The following is a 9,501-nucleotide window of genomic DNA, read 5'->3' as shown; positions in this document are numbered from 1 at the left end:
ATGCAACGAACATGAAGTTGAGCAAACCTCTGAGGAGGGCGGAAGACCGGAGGGCCTGGCATGATCTGGTCCATGGGGTCGCGAAGAGTCGGACTCGACTGTGCGACTGAACAACAACATTTAAATATTTTACTAGGTCTATCTCTATAAGTGTAAGTCCTAAACTTTGCACAGTAGTCTTATGCAAATAAAAAAATTATATGCACTGATCATGCTCAGGGGCTCTACCCCAGCATCAGCACATTCAGCTGAATATCTGCAGAAAGTCCTATGAGCATACCACTTGTGTTCCAGAATATTCCTTTATGCAGCTGCTGACTGTCCCATCAATCAAAGACGCTTGTTTGGTGGGTAGATGAGAGATGGCCTTTTCAGTGGCGACCCCATGATTATGGAACTACCTCCCCAAGGAGATGTGCCTGGCCTAGCCCTCCTCACTTGCAATCTTTAGGAGGCGGCTTTATTTAGGACTGCATTTGATTAAGTTAATAGCAGTCCTAAATTGTGATGTTAAATTTTGGGTTTGGTGTAGTTTATTTGAAGTATTTTATCTATATTGTAAGTCACCTTGAACTCTGTAAGGCAGAAAGGCAGCTAAAAGAGTCTATGCACGTACATTTATTTGCCTCCAGGGCTAGCTGTGAACATTCCACTGAAAGTACAAATGATGAAAATGGAGCCACCAACCACAAACTCACTCCATTCCCTACTGTGTATAAGTTTTTCTTAAACAAGCATCTGCTACTGAAATTCAGAGGTACTATAAAAGCCAAGTGGGTGAAGCTGTGCAATGGAGCAGAGGCACAGAAGGTGATATGTTGAAATTAAATTTATTGGATCATAAATGGACACCAACAAAAGGCTGGTTAGACTTAAGCCTTCTCATCTGGAAGTGGCTTCAGCACATTGCCTGTCTTTCTAAATTAACGAGGGGAAATGAACCAGCTCATATGTAGCACAACCATGAGTAGCAATCCATCCACTCTAACCAAATGAAAGATCAATGCCTTCCTAGAACTGGAGGTACTGACGGTGCAAACCTAAACAAAGCTACACTCTTCCAAGTCCATTGAAGTAAATGGGCTTAGAAGGGTACAGCTCTGCTTAGGATTGCACTGTGAATGTGCAGATGACACCAGGCCCCCAGGAAGCATCAAAATGAAGGCAGCTGGGACACGGCGATGGGCGGGGCGCGTGAGCGCTCCAGACGCCTGATTCCCTCCCGTTTATTTTTGGGCTTTCTCTGTCTCCGGGAAAGTCCTGCCAGATCTCCCGAAGAGAGAACTGGAGCAGAGGGCTCTGTGGTGGCCCCTCCCATAACTGGCAATGCGGGGGGATGTCCACCTTTCGCCCCAAAGCAAATGCGGGTGAGTGAAGGGGAACATGGCCGCCATGTTCCCCATAGCTGCTGCCTTCCGTCTTGTTTTTACCTATATTTGATTTTTTTTTGGATTACAAGCAACGAAGTAAGAAAAACTTCAGAATTGTAAGTGCACACATCTTTAAGGAAAACGTGTAGACCCCCGAAAACAATTAGCGCGGAAAAACAAAGCGGCCAGAAAGGGAGAAGCTAAGTGTTACATATTTATTTTTTCTTATTCGGGGCAATATATGTCATTCTCTTGGGAAAGGATTTATATATTGAGAGGACTGCAAGCGGATTGTTATTAAGTTTGTACGCTGAAGGACTGGGAAATGGCGTCTGTAGGGGTAAACGAGATGGAGGAGATATTGGACGAAAATATGTTTGTGGCAGAAATGTCAGTGGAACAGTTTCTAAAGGTTCTAAAAGAAGGAATACAAAAGGCCCTAAAAGAAGGAATACAAAAGGGGATAGAACAAGCATTTGCAAATCTATATGAAACCCCTACTGTAACAGGGAGAGCTGAAAACTTGGAACTACATACACAGAATCTGGAGGAGATTATTGGGTGTCAACAAGGAAAGGAGGACATAGAGTTATTATGCCTTCAAATCCCAAGACAAAAAAAAAAAGTTAAAAGGAGACAATGGAAGAAAAAGAAGAGAAGAGGAAAGGCAAAGGTGTATAGAATCCTGTCTGAAAAGAAGAAAAAATGGAGAAGGGAAAGACAAGGACGATGTAAGTGGAGGATTAAAAGGGACAAAATGGAATGAAGGCATGATTTTTCAAAAAATACTGAGGAGAGATTGGAAATGAACTACCATCTGTGTAAAGAGAAACAGCACATAAACATGTTACTATGGGAAAAAAGTTACAGATTTATAGAAGACAAATTAAATTATATGAAATTCTTATATGTTTTGATTCTATTTGCTTTGGTAATGGAATGAATAATAATTGGATGTTTACTTATTGGAATATAAAGTTAAATGTCAGAGGATATGAATTTAAGGGTGGTGGAATGAAATGATTTGAGTATGGTAAAAGTGTTTACTAAAATTATTTTTGTTTTTTATTGTCCTTAATGCATTGTTGGTCTTTGTCAGTTTCATTTGTGTTTTTGAAAGCTGTATATTGGTGAGAAATAAGTATTGTGTTCTTAGAGTATAAGAAATAATGAGTTCAATGGGTATAAATTTAAGGGTGCTGGAACGATTTGCTTTTGTTTGTAGGTGTAATAATGACTTATAATGGAATGAATAGATTAGAATAATTGGATGTTTACTTACTAGAATATAATGTTAAGTGTTAGAGGATATGAATTATGGGTGGTGGAATGAAATGATTTGAGCATGGTAAAAGTGTTACCTAAAACTATTTTGGTTTGTTTTTTATTGTCCTTAATGCGTTTTTGGTCTTTGCCAGTTTCATTTGTGTTTTGTGAAAGATGTACATTGGAGAGAAATAAGTATTGTGCTAGTATAGGAAATAATGAGTTCAATGGGTATAAATTTAAGGGCGCTGGAATGATTTGATATGGGTAAGGCAAAGTGTTTATTTAGTGGTAAACTATTAACGGAATTTTAGGAAGGGGAAATAGCTAAGAAGCAATTGGAGAATATACTGATTCCATTATATGTTTAGGGTAAATTTAATTATAAGTACTAGAGTAGGTTTATATGGAAGACAAGCTTGACTTAAACTGGAAGGAGGTAAACAACAAAAATGATGAAATAACCATAAAAAATAATAAGAAGAAAATCATTTGGATTCTGGAATTAATGGGAATTTATCTAGTATCTTATCCCAAGGGAACAAATGTGATTTGAAAAAGTTTAACTTAAGGTTTATAGAGAGGAGAAAGAAGGAATCTTAAAAATTATTATTATTGGATGTGTGTAACTGAAAGTTCTCATCTTTGGTGATTGTGTAGAAGGAAAATTTATGAAGCTGGGTAGCTGTGTTGCTTTGTAGAATTTATCTGAAGTATAAGGAATTAATTATATTTGTATTAACAATTGTTGGTGAATATGCATTATTGTGAAAACCCAATAAAAAGTATTTAAAAAAAAGAATGAAGGCAGCTGAAATATACTGGGCTCAGACGCGTTGAATGATCAGCTCATAGCTTATTAAGTGATTCAGCAGTGAGGACAAAGACAAAGGCCCCTGGCGGAAGCCAGGTTTTATGCCCAAAGAAAGTCACACCCAAAACACACCCCACTCCCCATGATAGGCTATTTACACAAGGTTACCTTTCCAGGTAACCCTATTGAGCCATGTTAGGATCCAAGCGTTCCTACTGGTGTGCTCCTAGGATCCTAGCCTGCTTTTGTTATGAATCTCAGGCTCAATACATTACACCCCTCCCCCCTAAGTCCAAATGTGCTCAGCACACAAAGTCCCTTAAATACATCGGTGTGCGCCATTCCCTAGTGGAGCGTCACAGAGCTGGCTGTGGCATCCTGGGCCCCGTGTTGGTTTCAGTTTCCTCTAGAGTCTGCAAGGATTCTGTGTGGTTGGGGGTGGGCTGTCCTGGTGCATCTTCCTATCAGGCCTGTAGCGACATTGAAGCATTCTGGGGCCTGCCCCCCCGACTTCCTACCAAGGCCCCACCACAACCCCACCTGTCAGCAGCCCCACAGACTCCATCCTGGGCTGGCGGTGGAATCGGGAAGAATCAATTTCGGCTGGTAGAAAGACTCCTGCATGTCAATTTTGGCAGTACAAGCCAATTGGGGAGTCTTTCCACCAGCCGAATGTCAATTTTGGCCCCGGTATATCCTATGGGCCATTGAGGTCAATGGCGAAAACATAGAGTATATTCTAGGGGGCTGGAGGGGAGGTAGTTTTAGGGAGAGGCTCCAAACTTGCAGGGTAGCTGCTGGAGCCTCTCCCCAAGATACTCACTAAGTTTCAAGAACATTAGACCAGGGGGTCCAATTCTACAGGCCCCCAAACAGGTTGCCCCCATTCCCTCCTTTGTTCTCTATGGTGGGAAAAAGGTACTTTGAATCTGAATCGGCCCACAGCAGCCAGAAAGGGGCCCGAATGGGTCATTTTCGGGGGTGCATTCAGCTCAGACAAACCGAATGCACATCCCTAAGCCACGGCATGAAGTAGTGCAAGGCAGCCAGGCGAGCAGGCTGGCAGGTGAGGTGCGGCCAGGGGGCTGTGGGTCCTGTGGCTAAACCTGCAACTACAGGGATTTCTCCCCTTCTCCCTCCAGTCCAAGATTGCAGACCTCACTCGCTTGCATGTGCCTGTGCCCTCATCCTCGAGGAAGCTGGCCACCAAGGGAGAGAGAAACACAGCACTCCCTCAGCTTCCCCTCCCGTGTTTTTCCTTCAGCTCCCGCCTTCTCAGTCCAGCCCGGTTGCACCAACAGAGCAGCCATCTCCATGCCATCTGCTCGCCCACCTCTACTCCTTTGGCTCTTCTTCCCGGGCGAGCTGCCACTTCCAAGTCTGAGAAGTGTTGCAGCAGAAAGCCCCCCTGCAGGGCGGTGGGTGGGAGTGTGACAGAGGCAAGGTCACAATGGAAGCACTAAGTCAGCCAGGAAGAAAGAAATAAGGAACTGAACAGGAGCCTGTCACTTTCGCTGTAGTTCCCTGCACTCCACACAGCCAATACAGTTGTGGGGGAAAATGAGAGGAGATGGGGATCCTCCTCCGGTTACTCGGAGTCGGTGACTGACTTCCACTGACACCCACCATCCACAATAGGGGAAATAACCCTGCTCCTGCCTGTGAGTGTGAGTTTATTTTATTTTATTTCTATTTTGTCAGTGCCCCCTGACTTATTTAAAGGCCCCCTGAATTAAGAAATCCTGGCTACGGCCCTGCTTCCGATGGTCCACTGGGCGTGCGTCTGGCCTCGGCTGGTTCATTCCCGGCCTCACGCGGTGGAGGTCCTGGTAGTTCCTCGTCTGACTCGTCCATGAACGACTGCCAATGGTCAGGCTCCACTGGCAAGGTCCAGCAGTGGAGTTGATCGATGTGCCTTTTCAGGCTGTGCCCGTCTTCTATTGTAACCTCATAGAACATGGGCCCGGTGACTCTGACTACCCTGGCTGGAATCCAAGCTGGCTCACTGGAGAAATTCCGCACATAGACGGGTCACCTGGGAAGAAACTGCGGGGCACTTCGTGGCTTACTGTTTGTGGGTGTTCCTCCGGGGTTTGGTCCAGATGCATCCGGTCCAGGTGGGTTGTTAGGCAGCGACCCATAAGGAGCTCCACAGGGCTGTGGCCGGTCACAGTGCTGGGGGTTGTACGGTGGCCAAATAGGAGGGCCGCCAGCCAGTGATCCCAGTCACCATGGATGATCTGCCAGAGGTAGTCCTTTGTGACCTGCACCAGTCTTTCTGCTTGGCCATTGGTGTGGAAAGATGGAAGGGGGCTGAATGAACATGCCTGATTAGGTAGCGGTCAAGGAATTCTTGAAACTCGCTGGAGGTGAAGGCCATCCCGTTGTCAGTGATGATGGTGTCTGGGAGGCCAGGGTGCTTAGGATCGGGTGAAGTGCCTGAATGGCCACCTTATGTTGAAGTGACTGGCACTACCTCCAACCATTTGGTGCAGGAATCCACCAAAATGAAGAAACGCTGTCCTTGGAAGGGTCCTGCGAAATCTAGATGTAGGCGGGACCAGGGTTTGTTGGTGGATTCCCAGGGGCCCTAGGAGGCTCTGGTCGGGTTTCTTGGCAGGCCTGGCAACATTTGACGCATCCAAGCCAGGCCACCAACTGCGGGCTAGCGCCTTCATGCGCACAATCCCGGGGTGTGTCTTGTGCAGCGCCACAAGTACTTGCTAGCGCAGCAGGCCTGGAACTACTACCTGGCTTCCCCACAACAGGCCCCCTGCAAATTCTAGGCCCGCCTGACTGGTGGGCCAGCCCCTCCCCACCCAGTCCGAAACCCGGGAGAGGATGCGGTCCCTGGCTGTGTGTCAGGCCATGCCTGCTACCTGGAGTGGATGGTCCGGTAAGTCCTCGAGCATCAAATTTTGGTGTGCCAGGGTGGGGTCTGGATTGCAGGATGGAAGCGGCAAACGGCTGAGGGCATCTGCGTGGCCCATCGCCTTTCCTGGGTGGTAGACGAGCATGTAGGTGTAGCTGGAGAGGAAGATTGACCAGCGCAATACTCAAGGTGACAGCATTTGCAGCGTCTGCCAATCCAGGGCTAGTATGCCCAACAGCGACTTGTGGTCGGTCGCTATGGTGAAAGCCCGCTCGTAGAGGTAATCATGGAACTTTTTATGCACACCATGATCACCAAGGCCTCTTTGTCTATCTGGGTGCAATTCCGCTTGGCCAGGGACAAGGTGCGGGAGTAGTAGGCCACTGGGACCTCTGCCGTCGGAGAGCTGGTGGCTGAGGACCACTCCAACCCCATAGGGGAAAGCATCGCAAGTGAGGATGACCAGCAATGATTCATCAAAGTGGGCCAGGACGAAATTTGAAGTGAGAAGCTCTTTCACAGCCTGGAACGCGGTGGCTTGCTTTTGACCCCAGACCCAGGGAGCCCGTTTGTCGAGGAGCTGGTGCAGGGGCTCCACGAATGCTGCTTTGTGTGGCAGGAAGGAGTGATAAAAGTTCAATAAGCCCAAGAAGGCCTGGAGCTCTGGCTTGGAAATGGGAGCAGGGGCGTTAATGATGGCTCAGACCTTGTCAGGGGCAGAATGGATGCCCTGCGCATCGACAGAGAAGCCCAGGAACTCCAAACATGGAGGCCCCAGGAGGCATTTCTCCCTCTTTACCTTCAGGCTGGCAGCTTGGAACCTCTGCAAGACGGTGCACAGATGGATGGCGAAGTCCTCTTCTGTGGGTGCTGCGATCAGAAGTCATCAAAGAAGGGCTGAACCCTGGGAATTCCTTTGAGGAGAGAGTCCATTAGTTTTTGGAAAATTCTTGGGGCCACGCTGACCCCGAACTGTAGCCCCCGCTCCCGGAATGCACCTCTGTGCATCACAATCATTTGCGCCTCTGCCATTGCATCATCCACAAGGAGCTGTTGGTACGCTTGGGCGAAATCCAGCTTCCCGACAACTTTGGCACCCCGCCAAGGAATCCAGGACATGGCTAACCACCGAAATCGGGTATGCATGGTCCTGCAGAGCCTTGTTAATTGTGCATTTATAATCCACGCAGATGTGGATGTCCCCATTGGGCTTCACCGGGGTCATGATGGGGGTCTCCCATAATGCGTGGGGCACAGGCTCTAGGACTCCTTGGGACACCAGCTTCTCCAACTCTGCATCTATTTTTGGCTTGAGGGCGAAGGGGACCTGCCTGGCCTTCAGTCGTATGGGCTGTATGCCTGGGTTGAGCTGTAGGGTAACCAGTGGCCCAGTGTAATGCCCGAGCGTCCCGTCGAAAACTGTGGGGAACTTATCACACACACCTTGAAAGTCTTTTTGATTCATGTGGTTCACCCTGGTCACCCCGATTCCCAGTGGCTCAAACTATGCCAGTCTGATGAGGCTCGTGCACTTCCCTTTAACCACAAGCAAGTCCAGCAGACCTTTGAAGTTGTGGTACTGCACCCTGAACTTTCCCTCCCCGATATAGGGACTACATTCTTTGAAACGTCCTGTAGTGTAAACCCGACTGGTTGCAAGGGGGGACCCCCATTTGGGCATAGTCTCTTCAACGTGTCCTCCGAAATGATTGAAAGAGAGGACCCAGTATCTAGCTCCATTGAGCAGAGGCATCCCTCTATTAAGACAGTCATGGTATTTTTTTATATATAATCTGTTTATTGATTTTTTAATTACCAGTCATGGTAATTTTGTTGGGGGAACCCCGGGGTAAGTGCAGTACCTGGTGCTGCTGAACAGACGTTGTGTTGAGTTCAGTGGAGTTCGTAGGGTTGGGGGTTGCCGCTGGATGCCTCCAGTTTCCCATGGCCTGACATGCTCGGGCAATGTGGCCGACCTTCCCACAGCTTTGGCATGTGGCATCTCGGAACCAGCAGAATTTCTGCTCATGTTGATCCCCGCAGCTGGCGCACGTGGGAGAGGTGGTTGGATCGCCAGCACAGTACGATGTTGGTGGTCGTTGTGGTGCTGTCGGTGAGCATTGGTGTGCATGGCGAGGGATTTATAGGACCTCTTCTTCCTCATCCCCGGAGCTGGCCATGTGGGGGTTGGCCTTGGTAGGCCCTTGCCAAGATGGCAGCCCGTGAGATAACTGGGGGCCTTTACCACCTTGGACCACTGCAGTGAACTGCTCGGCAGCTTCCGCAGCTAGGGCCATCTCCAGGGATTCCTTGAAGTTCCAGAGACCACAGACCAGCCGGTCCCATAGTGAATCTTCGAGGGCAGGGAACTTGTAGTGCCGGGCGATGTGGCGTAGTGCCGTGATGAACTCCGATATGGATTCGGTGGCGGTCGGGTTCTGCGAGTGAAATGTATGGCAGGCTGTGATGACCGATGGCTTTGGGGAGAAATGTTCCTTGAATCAGTCGATGATCACCTGGTAGTCTGTGTCTTTGAGCTCCGCTGGAGCAAGGAGTGAGCGGGCAATCTTGTATGTCGGACAGCCACTTACACAGAAGAATGTAGCGCACTTTAGCTCGGCCGTCCGGATGCCAGGGGATTCTAGGAAGAAGTCGAACCAGCCCATGTAGGACTCCCAGTCCTCGGTGGTGGCGTCGAATGCATCAAATGATCCAGGAGCAACAGCCATAATCTCCGGGGAGGTGCGGTGTGTGGGATCCTGTGACTCAGTGCGAGGTGCGTTGCTAGTTGGAGACGGCTCACTCATCTGGATCCCATCCTTGTCGCCAGTGAAAGATACTGGGTTCAGACGCGTTGAGTGATCAGCTCATAGTTTATTAAGTGATTCAGCAGTGAGGACAAAGACAAAGACCCCTTGGCGAAGCCAGGTTTTATGCTCAAAGAAAGTCACACCCAAAACACACCCCACTCCCCGTGATAAGCTATTTACATATGGTTACCTTTCCAGGTAACCCTATTGGGCTATGTTAGGATCCCTGCATTCCTACTGGTGCGCTCTTAGGATCCTAGCCTGCTTTTGTTATGGGTCAGCAGTGAATATTCCAGTGCCATTATAACTCATCAAAAAAAGTGGCAGCTTTGCTGGCTAACAATGATAAATGCTTTTCCTCTGTACTTT

This window comes from Gekko japonicus, unplaced genomic scaffold (genome assembly GCF_001447785.1).
Source record: "Gekko japonicus isolate JY-2015 unplaced genomic scaffold, Gekko_japonicus_V1.1 scaffold433, whole genome shotgun sequence".
NCBI classification, from domain to species: Eukaryota; Metazoa; Chordata; class Lepidosauria; order Squamata; family Gekkonidae; genus Gekko; species Gekko japonicus.
Note: the sequence above shows the minus strand (reverse complement) of the source record.